The sequence below is a fragment of the Prionailurus viverrinus genome, chromosome A2 (assembly GCF_022837055.1).
Source record: "Prionailurus viverrinus isolate Anna chromosome A2, UM_Priviv_1.0, whole genome shotgun sequence".
In the NCBI taxonomy this organism is placed as follows: domain Eukaryota; kingdom Metazoa; phylum Chordata; class Mammalia; order Carnivora; family Felidae; genus Prionailurus; species Prionailurus viverrinus.
The window spans coordinates 122,244,306-122,259,204 of NC_062562.1; the positions used below are offsets into that span (position 1 = coordinate 122,244,306).

The following is a 14,899-nucleotide window of genomic DNA, read 5'->3' on the forward strand; positions in this document are numbered from 1 at the left end:
ATTTCTCCACATCCTCTCCAGCATCTATAGTCTCCTGATTTGTTCATTTTGGCCACTCTGACTGGCGTGAGGTGATATCTGAGTGTGGTTTTGATTTGTATTTCCCTGATGAGGAGCGACATTGAGCATCTTTTCATGTGCCTGTTGGCCATCCGGATGTCTTCTTTAGAGAAGTGTCTATTCATGTTTTCTGCCCATTTCTTCACTGGGTTATTTGTTTTTCAGGTGTGGAGTTTGGTGAGCTCTTTATAGATTTTGGATACTAGCCCTTTGTCCGCTATGTCACTTGCAAATATCTTTTCCCATTCCATTGGTTGTCTTTTAGTTTTGTTGGTTGTTTCCTTTGCTGTGCAGAAGCTTTTTATCTTCATAAGGTCCCAGTAGTTCATTTTTGCTTTTAATTCCCTACAGCATGGGACATTTAATCTCAGGATTGTGTGTTCAAGCCTCATGTTGGGTGTGGAGTCTACTTAAAAAAAAAATTTTTCCCCCTTGTTAGGCGAAGGGAACCTTTAGGATTTGGATGCTACAGTTTCCCTTGGATCTCCTTTGTAATCACTCAAATTTTTCTGGTTCTTGGCTAGAAGGGGACAATTTTCCAGAGAACTTTTTGTTTACATTATCAAGTTTCTGCATCTCCTGGCTCCACCAAAAGAAGGACAGCTTGATAGTGGTCAAGAAGGTTTGGGGTATATGGACCAAGACAGGGTTTGGGAAGTCCTTAACAATGGCACAAGGATCAGAAGTTGACATTAGGAAATATCAGAGACCTCTTCATCTGGAGGTTGTAATTTTAAGGGACTTCAAGTATGGATAGTTCTGAAGATGGAAGAGGAGGGAAGACAAAGGAAAGATAAATAGGAAAGTGTGGAACAGAGTTTTAGATGGACGCACAAAACTGAGGCAGATTCAAAATTTTTCACATCTCATTGGTCTAGGCAAAGAGTTTTAGGGAACCTTAAGAATCTGGATTATATCTCTCTCAGTTTCTTAGCCATATTTTAAATTTAAATTCACAAGGAATTACAAAAAATAATACCAAGCATTCCTGTGTCCTTCATGCAACTTTCCTGAGGTGCCTCAGTGGTGATATCTTGTATAAGCATATTTCGTTATCAAAACCAAGAGACTGATATTAGTACGATGCTTTTAACGACAGACCTTATTTGAATTTTTGTATAGTTTTATGAAATTTTATCACATAGGTACTTAAAGTTTTTTTGTTTTTTTTTTTTTTAACGTTTGTAGTTTTTTGAGAGAGACAGAGTGCAAGCAGGGGAGGGGCAGAGAGAGGGAGACACAGAAGCCGAAGCAGGCTCCAGGCTCTGAGCTGTCAGCACAGAGCCTGATGTGGGGTTCAAGCCCACGAACACGAGATCATGACCTGAGCTGAAGCCATACGCTCAACCAACTGAGCCCATAAAGTTTTTTTTTTTAACGTTTGTTTAGAAAGAGAGAGTGCAAGCATACGCGAGTTGGGAAGGGGCAGAGAAAGAGGGAGAGAGAGAATCCCAAGCAGGCTCTGTGCTGTCAGGGTGAAGCCTGACCTCAATTCAACAAACTCTGAGATCATGACCTAAGTTGAAATCAAGAGTCGGACATTTAACCGACCTGAACCACCCTGGCATCCTGTAAGATTTTTATTTTTGAGTAATTTCTGTACCCAGTGTCGGGCTCCCACTCACAACCCTGAGATCAAGAGTCCCACACTTCATTGACTGAGCCAGCCAGGTGCCCCCATTCACATATGTAGATTCTGATAACTACAATCATCAGGGTACAGAACTTTTCTATCTTCACAAAGAAACTCTTATGCTAACCTTTCTATAACCTTCTCTGTATTTCTAACTACTGGCAACCACTGGGGCAACCACTGACCTATTCTTCATCTGTATAATTCTGTCATTTCAAGAATGTTATAGAAGTGGAGTTATAAAGTGTACAACCTTTCGAAATTGGCTTTTTTTACTCAGCATAATGGCCGCGAGATCCCTTCATGCATCAACAGTTTGTTGCACGTATCGTGTTGTTCCTTTTCATTGTTGAGTAGTAGTCCATAGTATGGGTGTGCCACAGTATATCCATTCACTTTTCATAGGACATTTGGATTGTTTCCACTTGTCAGCTATACAAATAGAGCTACTACTATAAACATTCATGTACGGATTTCTTATGTGGATGTGTGTTTTCATTTCTCTAGGATAAATACCCAGGAGTATCATTGCCAAGTCTTAAGGTAAGTCTGTGTTTAACTTAATAAGGAACTGCCAAACTTCTCTTCAGAATAGCTGTACCATTTTATATTCCTACCAACAATGTATGAGAGATCTAATTGCTCTATATCCTTGCCAGTGGTTGGTATCGTGGAATTTTTTTTTTTTTTTTTTTTTTGCCATTTTAATAGAGGTATAGTGGTGTGCTATCATGGCTTTGATTTGTATTTTTCCAGTGGGTAATGATGTTGAATATCTTTTCATATGCTTATATATGCCATTAAATACTATTTGCCATTCAAATATCTTCTGTAGGGAAATGTGTAAGTCTTTTGCACATTTTCTAATTGAATTTTGTGTGTTTTTACTGTTGCATTTAGAGCATTCTTTATATATTCTGAATACAGATCTCTTACCAGAACTGTGCATTGCAAATATTTCTCCCAGTCTGTATCTTTCTCTTAACAGGGTCTTGCTCAGAGCAAAAGGATTTGGTTTTGATAAAGTCCAATTTATTGGTATTTTCTTTTATGGATCATGATTTTAGAGTCATGTCTAAGAATTCTGCATAACTCAGAAGATTCCCTCCTATGTTGTCTTCTAAAAGATTTGTGGTTTCACGTTACATGTGGATTTATGATCCATTTGGGGTAAATTTTTATATCAGGTGTGAGGTCTAAGTCAAGGTTCATATTTATGCCTAGGGATGTACAGTTATTCTAACAGCATTTGTTGAAAAAAAAAAACATCCTTTCTCCTTTGAATTGCTTTTGCCTTTTTGTCCATATCCGTTGACTGTGTTGTGTGGGTTATTACTGGCACTCGTTTCCATCGATCTGTGAAATCTACGTGGCCACATTGTCATGATGACTGTGGCTGTATCATAACTGTTTGAAAATGAGGATAGTGTGAGTCTAGCAACTTTTCTTTTTTTTCCTTTTTGTTTCATTTTCTGTTCGTGTATTTCCCTATAAATTGAGAAACTGTTTCTCTAGATCTACAAAAAATTTTTTTTCATAAATTTCATAACATTTCAATAAACATATAATTCAGTTTGGGGAAAACTGATATCTTTAGTATGTTGAATCAGTTTTTCAGTCCATAAACCTAGTAAGTTTGTCTATTTAGGTCTTTTAAAAACGTTTGTATCAAAAACAAAAGTTTTTATCAGAGTTTTGTAGTGTTTGCATACAGATCCCCTACGTTTTGTTAGGTTTAGACCTGCAGTATTTTTCTTTTGAGGAGAAATTATAAGTGGTATTGTGTTTTTAATTTCAGTTTTGACATGTTCGTTGCTGATAGAAGAAACGCAGTTGATTTTTGTATATGACTCTTGTGACCCTGCAAAATTCAATTATAAGTGTTTCCTTTTCTTCTGTTTCCTGGAAGAAATGGTGTAAATTCCTGTTATTTGTTCTTTTAATATTTGGTACAATTCAGCAGTGAAATCATCTGGCCTACACACAGCTTTATCAAAAAGTTCTAAAATGTTGATTCAATTCCTTTAGTAGTTACGAGACTGTTCAGTGTATCTATTTTATTTGGGCAAGTTTTGATAGTTTGTTGCTTTTGGGGAATTGGTCAGTTTCATCTAAGTTGTTGAATGTATGTGCATAGAGTTGTTTGTAGTAAGTATTATCCTTTTACTGTCTGCTGGGTCTGTAATGTCTGCTGACATCTCCTTTTTCATTCCTGATGTTGGTAATTTCTCTTATCTCTTTCTGGTAGACGTGAAAATGCTTTGTTATCCATTGTGCCCATCTCTTTTAATTCATGTATATAAACTGTTTACGTTTAATGTAATTATTGGTATGTTAGGATTTAAGTCTGCTATTTTATTTTTCTGTTTCTTTCTTCTGTTCTTCATTGATCTTTGCTGTCTTTCTGTGAGTCACCTGAAGACTTTTAGTATTCCGATTAGATTGATGTATGGTGTTGATAAGTCTATTTCTTTGTATAATTTTGTTAGCAGTTACTGTACATTTGCATATGTAACTTATCACAGTCCAGCAATATCAGCCTTACTCCACTTCAGATGAAATGTAGAAGCATATCATTGGATAGTTGGGATTTTGTTTCCTTTTTGTGCTAAGGTACCTGTCAAATGAGCAATTTGCCCATGTCAGATTTCTCCAAAGTGACCACTGCTATAATACCTAATTGTCCTTGATGCAATTGTGCAACTTAGGAAGTTGTATGCAGGATTTAGCAGTATAACAATATATCATGAAAGAAAAATTATTTGGTCTGACATTGAATCCAAACTTAGACTAAAAAGACCTCATGAGCATCATTGCACTGATAATATGTTGTGCAGGTACATAACCTCCAAGAATCTGGCCAAGGACCAGCTGTAGCCAACTGAGAACTCATTTAAAAACAAAACAAGAACAGTTCTAGGAAGATGAAACTAAAAAGAGAATTTTTTTTTTAAATTTTTAAATTTAAGTTTTAGTCAACATACAGTGCAATGGTGGTTTGGCTTTAGGAGTACAATTCAGTGATTCATCACTTACATACAACACCCAGAGCTCATCACAACAAGTAGTCTCCTTAGTATCCATCACCCATCTAGCCCATCCCCCACCCACCTCCCTCCATCAACCCTCAGTTTGTTCTCTATGGTTAAGAGTCTCTTGTGGTTTGTTTCCCTCTCTCCTCTCCCCCCACTCCTTATGTTCCTCTGTTTTTGTTCCTTAAATTCCACATATGATTGAAATCATATGGTATTTGTCTTTCTCTGATTGACTTATTTCACTTAGCATAATACATTCTAGCTCCATCCATGTTGTCGCAAATGGCAAGATTTATTTATTTGTTTGTTTGTTTGTTTATTGTCAAGTTAGCTAACATATAGTGTATATGGTATGCTCTCGGCTTCAGGAGTAGATTCCCATGATTCATTCTTCTTCATGGCTGAGTAATATCCCATTGTGTATATATACACCACATCTTCTGTATCCATTCATCAGTCAACGGACATTTGGGCTCTCTCCATAGTTTGGCTATTGTTGACAATGCTGTTGTCAACATTGGGATGCGTGTACCCTTCTGAATCTGTGTTTTTGTATCCTTTGGGTAAAAACCTAATAGTGCAATTGCTGGATCATAGGGTAGTTCTATTTTTAATTTTTTGAGGAACCTCCATACTGTTCTCCAGAGTGGCTGCACCAATTTGCATTCCCACCAACAGTGCAAGAGGGTTCCCCATTTTCCACATCCTCACCAACACCTGTTGTCTTATGTTGTTAATTTTAGCCATTCTGGCGGATGTGAGGTGGTATCTCATCATGGTTTTTATTTGCATTTCCCTGGTGATTAGTGATTTTGAGCATCTTTTCATGTATCTGTTAGCCATCTGGATGTCTTCTTTGGAAAAGTGTCTATTCGTGTCTTCTGCCCATTTCTTAACTGGGTAATTTGTATTTTGGATGTTGACTGTGATAAGCTCTGTATAGGTTTTGGATACTTACCCTTTATCAGATATGTTTGCAGATGTCTTCTCCCATTATGTAGGCTGCCTTTTAGTTTGGTTTTTGCTTTGCTGTGCAGAAGCTTTTTATCTTGATGAGATCCCAGTAGTTCACGTTGGCTTCTGTTTCCCTTGCCTTCGGCAATGTGTTTAGTAAGAAGTTGCTGCGGCTGAGGTCAAAGAGGTTGCTGCCTATGTTCTCCTCTAGGATTGTGATGGTTTCCTGTCTCACATTTAGGTCTTTCACCCATTTGGAGTTTATTTTTGTGTACGGTGTAAGAAAGTGGTCCAGGTTCATTCTTCTGCTTGTCACCATCCAGTTTTCCCAACACCATTTGTTGAAGAGACTTTTTTCCATTGGATATGCTTTCCTGCTTTGTTGGATATTCATTTCTGGGTTTTCTGTTCTCTTTCATTGATCTGTGTCTGTTTTTGTGCCAGTACCATACTGTTTTGATGACTACAGCTTTGTAATGTAACTTGAAATCTGGAATCATGATGCCTCCAGTTTTGCTTCTCTTTTTCGGGATTGTTTTTGCTATTAAGGGTCTTTTGTAGTTGCATACAAATTTTATGATTGTTTGTTCTAGCTCTATGAAAAATGCTGGTGGTATCTTGATAGGGATTGCATTCAATGTGTAGATTGCTTTGGGTAGTATAGACATTTTAACAACGTTTGTTCTTCCATGGCCATGGAATACTTTTCATTTCCTTCTGTCCTCTTCAGTTTCTTTCATAAGTGTTCTATAGTTTTCAGAGTGTTAGATCTTTTACCTGTTTCATTAGGTTAATTCCTAGGTATCTTAATGGTGTTGGTGCAATCGCAAATGGAATCAATTCCTTCATTTCTTTTTCTGCCGCTTCATCATTTGTGTATAGAAATCCAACAGATTTCTACATGTTGATTTTATATGCTGCAACTTTGCTGAATTCATGTATCAGTTTGCACTTTTGTGGTGGAGTCTTTTGGGTTTTCTACATAGAGTACCAGGTCATCTGCAAATAGTGACAGTTTGACATCTTCCTTGCTGATTCGGATGCCTTTTATTTCATTTTGTTGTCTGATTGCCGAGGCTAAAACTTTCAGTACTATGTTAAATAGTAACGGTGAGAGTGGACATCCTTGTCTCGATCCTAACCGTAAGGGAAAGGCTCTCAGTTTTTCCCCATTGAGGGTGATATTAGCAATGGGTCTTTCATATATGCCCTTTATGATGTTGAGGTATGTTCCATCCATCCCTACTTTGTTGAGGGTTTTTATCAAGAATGGATGCATCTATTGAGAGGATGGTATAGTTCTTATCCTTTCTTTTATTAATGTGATGTATCATGTTGATTGATTTGCGAATATTGAACCTATTCCCTCTAGCCCAGGAATAAATCCCATTTGATCATGGTGAATATTTTTTTTAATATAATAAAGAGTAATTCTTAAAATACCTTGAAAGGTGATTGTTGTGGGTTGAATTGTTTTTCCAAAATGTTATGTTGAAGTCCAAACCCCAGGTACCTGTGAACGTCACATTATTTGGAAATAGGGTCAAGTTAAGATGAGGTCATATTGGATCGTGGTGGGCCCTAAATCCAATGACTGGTGTCTTTATTAGAGAAGGAGGTTTGGAGATGCAGAGACCACAAAGAGGGAAGTAGGCCATGTAATGACAGCAGCAGAGATTGGAGCACTTGCTGGTACCAGCCAAGGAGCACCAAGGATTAAAGCAACTACCAGAAGCTGGGAAGGATTTTGCCTTACAGCCTTCAAAGTGGGCATGGCCCTGTTGCCACCTTAATTTGAGACTTCTTGACTTCAGAATTACGAGAGAATCAGAATCTATGGTATTAAGCGACCTAGTTTGTGGTAATTTGTTGTGGCAACCCTAGCAAACTAAGAGCGACCCAAGGCAAAGTCTACTCTAAAGATGCAGGGCTGATGAGATGTTCTGAACACCTTGGCCATCAGGACCGGCCTCACTGACAGTTTATCTGGCCTGTATCCCTCACTATAGGCGTTTCTCTTACAGACGAGTGACAGGACAACAGACAACCAGACAGATAATAGGAATGCTGAGTTAAATGCGCAAAATTTCACCAAAGAACAGTGCAAACTGATGAGAATTCAAAAGCCCTAGGAACGAAATAGAGACCAAACAGTGAAGGGCTCAACAGATTATTTGGAGTTCATACTCAGCTGCTGTCAAACAAGGTGAGGTTTCTTGGGCTAGCTGAGGAACCAAGGGGGCGTCCCTGTAAGAAAATTGGACAGGCCTGCAGGTTTGGACTCGTCCTAGGTGATTCAAAGAAGGGTTAACGGGAGTGGAGACCAGTCGTGATTTGGGGCTATTTGATTGTGTACCTTGGTAATTTTCTCCCAGAGGCCGTACCTTTAAAGCCCAGCTAGAATCCTCACTGGCAAAAAAACTGTGTTAGAAGAGTGGGGGGTATAATTACATTTGGAGCGGCAGTTCCGTTGGTTCAGATGTGCTCACGGAGTGGTTGTGCTCTATCTTGGTTCATTAGAGCCGGGTGGAAATGTTACAGTCTTCCTATTAGCTGCCAAGGCCATTTTTCACTTTCTGAGGGCCCGGCCTGGAGAGAGCCCATAGCACTTTCGCCTACAGTCCCTTAGTTAAAATGCAGTCGTGTGGCCACATTAAATGCACAAGAGGCTGGAAAGTAGACCTTGGCTGTGTGCTCAGAAAGAAATGTGAATCAAGTTTTACAATTACATAACCATACTCTTCGTTTTGGGTTTTTCGTGGTGGTTGTCCCTTTTAAATTATGTTTTGCCTTTGTCCCCATTCCCACTCCCGCAGACCTACACCCTCGTGTATTTAACATATGCCCTTCTGATTGACCTTCTGTATATTAATTTGAAGTTATGAATCTCTGAAAAATATATGATTGCTTTGAATACATTTTTAAATGTATATAAATGTTTGTTGTCTGTATGTCATTCTGATTATTCATTTTTTCACTATATGTTTTTGAGATCTATCCACGCTGATACCTGTAAACCGAATTCTTCCCTCCTGATTGCTTCAAAATACTCCATTTATTCATATTATTTCAACATTCTATTCTGCCATGTACAAAAGACAAAAATGTTTTACTAACTTAATAATGTCATATTTACTTTTTTTTATTGTTTTTAAAATTTTTAAATGTTTTTTTTTTTTTTGTTTTTTTGAGAGAGAGAGGGAGACAGAGTGCGAGCAGGGGAGGGGCAGAGCAAGAGGGAGACACAGAATCCGAAGAGGCTCCAGGCTCTGAGCTGTCAGCACAGAGCCTGACACAGGACTCGGACTGATGAACTGCGAGATCATGACCTGAGCTGAAGTCGGACGCTTAACCGACTGAGCCCCCCAGGCACCCCTAATAATGTCATATTTATTCTTTATTTTATTCTCAAATGTGCAATTTGGGCTGGGATTGCAGGGACAGCTCATCTCTGCTCCATGCATTATCAGCTGGAGCTGGCAATGACTCAATGGGTTGGGGTCAGAATTAGCTGAGGGCTCGCTCTCTCACACATAGTGGTCAGTGTTGGCTATTGGTTGGGACCTCAGCTGGGGTTGTTTGGTGGCACACCTATACATGACATGTCCGTGTAGCTGCACGGCTTCCCCGTAGTGCAGTGGCTCAGTTCCAAGAACTGTTGTCCCAAGAGGGCAATGCAGAAGTGCGTGAGTTTCTTGCGACCTTGTCTTGAAGTCACATGGAGTCACTTCCGTTGTACCCTGTTGGTTGAGGGGGACACAGGGTCTTCCCAGGTTCACAGGGAGAAGACATAAAGCCCACCCCCCAATGGAAGGAATGTCAGTGTTACATGGTTAAAAAAAACCCAAACAAACATGTGGGAATGTGGGATGGAGTATGTTGTGGCATCTATCTTTGGATAGGACAGTCTGCCACATTTGTGAAAATAAAAAATCTGATTTGGATATGACGACATGATTTGGATACCAAGGCTGGTTAGCAAAGCTTTTTAATTATAAAAGTTATATTCCAGTATGCTCTTTCTTTTTGGACAGAGTATTAGACTGTAGTCAATAATTGCTTGCTTCCTGTATTCTTAGACTTTTGTTCTAAGATTATCAATACCTTTCCCCTCAGTCCTTGTTTTTTATGTGATCGATATAATGAGATCAACCAGTTCATAGGACATGATGAAGAATGTAATACAGAGAAATTGATTTTGTTTTCTTTAAAAAATACATCCTATAGTGAAATGATGGCAATCATCTTTCAGGACTGACCTGTGATGAAGAGAGTACCCATTGCCCACTGCTTGGTTATTTGGGGGGAAAAAGCTTAGAAGAAAGAGTAATAGCTAGTTCTCAACCTCTTTTTTTTCTTTTTTTCCTGGAGCTGCCCAGAGAATCTCTTAGGTACTGGATATTCTGATTAGATACCCTTAATGCACATGTGACTATTCTGAGCCGATGGTCTCCATCACTAGAAAGTAGGTCTGTAATTTTTGTAGTTCTCATGCTTGCTTTCTCCGATCTGTTCTCTCCTGAGACTCTGTTAAATACGATGGCGCTTAAGGACAACACTGCCAAGATCGCTCTACCTTTCTTAAAGAGATACAATGTGAGAAGAGTGGGGAAGCGTTCTCGCAATCAGCAAGGCCAAGAAAAGGTTGTGGTTGAAATCATCCAACCCTGTGCTGATGTCTGTGTATCACTTTAGCCATTTCTCTCAATCCAGAAAAACCATGGCCAATCAGATGGCAGTGGTGATCGTGGCAGCATTTCCCTTTGGGTACGTAGAGTTTTCACCAAGGCAGAAAGTCACTGCTTAAAAAATGTGACGTATGGTGGGCCAGTCAAGTCTGTCCCTCCTCCTCCTTGATTCTCTAGGTCAAGATGAGATTGATTCTCCTCCTCCTGATTGTCCCTCCTCCTCCTTGATTCTCTACGTCGAGTCTTGGGCTTTTGTTTTATTTTGCTTGTTTGTTTGGTGGAAATTTCCAAATGTATACAAAAGTAGAGAGAACAGTATAGAGAACTCCCATGTACCCATCCCGTAACTTCAGCAGTTACCAACTCAAGGCCAGTAGGACACGCTTTAAAAATATAACCATAATATCCTACATTTGAAAGTGATTTTTGAGGCTGTTGAAACATGCAAAGGTGTGCCATTGGAGAGAATGAAGCAAAGATACAGGTAAGTGGCATATAGCATGACAAAGGAAAAGAGCTCCAATCGCTGAAGTCTTGGAGAAGGCTCCAGTTTGGCAGGTCTCCCCTTGATGTGAAGAGCTACGCCCTGTTATTCTATCCTAATAAATCCCCTCCTCCTTTTTTTTTTTTATAACATTGGTTTGAGTTAGACTTTCGTGACTAATGTTACTGCTATCTAGATAGCTTAGTGTTACTCCTCTCCATGTTCTTTGATTTTTCGCACCACTCAACTTAGTTTAGCAATGGTAATGCTAACAGCTACCATTTATTGAATGCCTACCGTGTGCCAGACCCTCTTACCAAGTACTTAACCTTCATTCCTTATAAGGACCCAGCGAAAACAATTATTTCCCTGTGTTGTTGATGAAGAAAAGAAGATTTACATGGCTTAGGTAGTCCGTGCTCAGGTTACACAGTTAGTAAGCACGGAACCAAAATCCTGCTCAGATCTTTCTAACCCTCAACCTCTGTTCTCACTGTGCCATGCTGCACGTGACGGACATGATTTTTATTTTCTAAAAAGCTGACCTAAGTCTGTAGCATTAAACCATGAGGTCGGCAGACCGTTGCCTCGCCTTTCTAGGCACACAACTAGACTCCTTTGCATTTAGGGTTGGCCTTGTGGTTGGGCTCTACCTTTGAAATGTGAATAGAAGAGTCGTGCCCTGTTTCATGACTGGGCCCATAAAGCTAGCCTTCCTTAATTTTTATGTACTGTTTCGGTTATTCAGTATTTACCTGTGAGAGAGAGGGAGGGAGAAATGGATGGATGGATGGATGGATGGATGGATGGATGGATGGATGGGATTTCTCAGCTCTGCCTAAGACATTGCAGAGGTCAAGCCCTTTCAAAAGAGCCAAATATTTTCTGGAATTACTCTGGGGTAGTGAAGGAGATAAATGAGCAGGATAATGATGGGGGAGGTAGGCACCCTGGGGTGAGCAGAGGCTTGATTCTGTTTCAAAAGGGAAATTGTGGACATGGGTGGGTCCCTTGGAGGCGTTGTGAGGGTGGGGGAATTAGGAAGTGAGAAAGGGAAGTGGGACAACAGCAAAGGCGAAGTTGGCCAGCCCCAGGCTCTGCCCAAAGGCCTGGTAATGGTCACAGAAGTGACCTTCAGAGCTCTGAAGCTGCTGGCGCCAGAATGCTCCAGATAGGAATGACCCCTGTTAGGACAGACTGTTCTCCTTTCACCATTAGCGGTTTTGAAAGCAAACGCAAGCAATGTTTTTGCACAATGATTAAAATCGTTATAGGACAGATTAAAAAAGTGACGAGAAAGAATGGGCATGTTAGAGTTGTAACTACTAAAGTGTATTGTGCTGGAAGATAAATAATGTGTAAAAAGGCAACTGGTAGTTAGGGTGGTGGTGGGGTTCTTGGAGACGGCAAGGGTAACGAGAATCATCTAGGGTTTGACTGGATCCGGCATTCTCACCCAGGAGGATATCGCCCCTGAGAGGGTGAAAATTGGTTCATGGGGGAGCAAAAAGAACTTGGATATTCAGTGGTCTGTGGCCCTCCAGGGGCCATAAAGAGAAATATATCTGTGGTGGTAGAATTTCATGGTGGGAAGGGGGAATTAGGAAAAAATGTCTAAATATCTCCTTAAAGGGGTGATGATGAAAAAAAGGTTGAGGCACACTGGACTAGATGATTCCAGTGGAGGAATTTTGTTGACCATCCATGGGTCCTCCTGGGAAAATGAATTAGAAATAAGTGCATTATCTTGACGGAAGGAAAAAAGACCTTACACATGGCCTAGGAATGTGGGAAATATAAAATCCACTGGGAAATATAAAAGCAGCAGTGGGCAGCGGGGCCACCCCCACAGCTGCTCAGTAGATGATGAACTGCTCCTTCCGTAAATGTCAGTGTCCAGGACGCTGGGCTGAGGGCCTGAGACACGCGGGGCCATTTCCCAGACAAGGCGATAGGAGGGGACAAGGCAGGGTGCAAGTCAGGATTCAGGGATTAACCCGCCCACCTCCCACCCTCCCTATTTGTTTTGTTTTATTCCCTTGTCTTCTGCCTCCTTCCCTCTTCTCTCAAGACGCCCATCATTCATTTCTTCTACAGGCTGGGGAATCAGTAGCAATGTTAATGACTGAAAGAAAAGAATGCTACAAACAGCCACGGGCTGACATCAAAGAAATGAACTTCAGCCCTGTGATTGTCGTGTGGAAGGCCTGGAAATACACGCGAACATCTGTGAAATCAAATCAAAACGCAGACAGGCTTTTGGCCTCCCTACTCCATGTTTCCAGATATGATTTGGATGCGCAGTTCCTTAACAAAATAAAAATGAAGGACCATGTCAAGTATGGGGAATGGTTCTCATCCCACGGGTGTTCAGCCGTGGAAATGGCTTCTGGCTCTAGGCTGCTTGAAAGTCTAGAGTTTGCTATCAGTCTGAAAATAGCGATGTTGTTTCAGAGGGGCTCTGAAGGATGGGAAGGAGGGCCCAGCACAGGCCACTCTTTTCTCTTGCCTTCTCCCTGGTGCTCATTAAGGAAAAGGTTCTGATCAAACAGTAAGAGTTACTACTTCTGGAGCCCTTACTATAGGTCAGGTCGTTTTAAGTGCTTTACATATATTAATTTACTCCTTTAACCAAACAGCCCTGTGAGGGGAGTACCATTGTCACAACGGGAAACTCAAGCTCCGAAAAGCTAAATTGCTTATCCAAGGTCACACAACTACTGGTGGCACTGAGAATTGAGACGATAGGAGCCCTGGGGCCAACTCTCTACTTGCCAATGATGTCTTTGAGCACAAGAGTGAATGGGCTTACACTGAAATTGCTTTCGACATTACATCCTTGGTATGGAGTCTTATTTAATTTTTTAAAATTTACATTCAAATTAGCATATAGTGCAACAATGATTTCAGTAGATTCCTTAGTGTTCCTTACCCATTTAGCCCATACTCCCCTCCCAAAACCCCTCCAGGAACCCTCTGTTTGTTCTCCATATTTAAATGGACTCTTAAAAACTGAGAATAAACTGAGGGTTGACGGGGGGTGGGAGGGAGAGGAAAGTGGGTGCTGGGCATTGAGGAGGGCACCTGTTGGGATGAGCACTGGGTGTTGTATGGAAACCAATTTGATGATAAATTTCATATTAAAAAAAAAAAGTCTTACGTTTTGTCCCCTCCCTGTTTTTATATTTTTTTGCTTTCCTTCCCTTATGATCATCTGTTCTGTGTCTTGAAGTCCTCATATGAGTGAAGTCATATGATATTTGTCTTTCTCTAATTTCGCTTAGCATAATACCCTCCAGTTCCATCCGTGTAGTTGCAAATGACATAGAGTCTTCTTTAAAGAATAATGTGTCAATCAGCAGGCCTCTGGCGCAGTTGAATCCTTGGGGGGCACTGACAGGATGGACTAATTGCTTACCGGACACATCTGCCCTCTTGTGATGAAAATTATTCAAATAGGATCTTCTCCAGGTCTCTGGAATGCACCTACTTAGTCCTTTGGTCTAGTTCCGTGGTTGAAGAATGGAGGATGGGTAGCCAATGAGGAAGCTGACTCTGTAGAGTCAGACTTATGCATCTCCCAACCTTCCCCAAGATGTTCCTAGCTTTGTGACTCTCAGACAGTGAGGCTTATAAATGTGACTCCAGAGTCCCGTAACTTTTAGCACCAGGGATAAGGGGGAAACAGATTAGGCTTCCTGAAGAGTCCCAGGGACACTAATGAGACCCCATCTGCGTCCGTAGGGAAGGAGTTTATTTTGTTTAAGTGGCCCTAGTGGATTAGGACCAGATGTACAAGACTTGGCAGAAAGATGGTCAATTGCAGAATGAACTGAAGGTCACAAACTATCAGAACAGAGAGGAAACAGAAGCAGACAGGCCCGTGTTCTAGTCCGTGCTCTACCGGTGACACGCTGTGTGACCTTGGGCAAGTTGCTTTTGTTTGGCACCAGTTTCCTCAGCGGTAGACTGACAGAACTGAACTACATGAGCTCAAAATCTCAGGTGTCGCCAGGTGCATCTTTCAACGTTCACCAAAATCCCT

General features: G+C 40.7%; 1 protein-coding gene and 1 non-coding gene across 2 annotated transcripts in view; both read left to right on the plus strand.

Moving 5' to 3' along the window:
- The window catches only part of ZNRF2 (zinc and ring finger 2), a 127,152-nt gene extending 124,933 nt beyond the window's left edge, over positions 1–2,219 (plus strand). Inside the window, exon 6 of the transcript XR_007147804.1 lies at positions 2,201–2,219. The gene's annotated coding sequence lies outside the window, so the exon portion shown is untranslated. The remainder of the gene's footprint in view (positions 1–2,200) is intronic.
- A 7,687-nt stretch (positions 2,220–9,906) lies between these two features.
- LOC125161416 (small nucleolar RNA SNORD2) lies at positions 9,907–9,972 on the plus strand. Its single transcript, XR_007150619.1, has one exon. It is a non-coding gene; the product is annotated as a small nucleolar RNA SNORD2 (small nucleolar RNA).
- Positions 9,973–14,899: the final 4,927 nt, after the last annotated feature.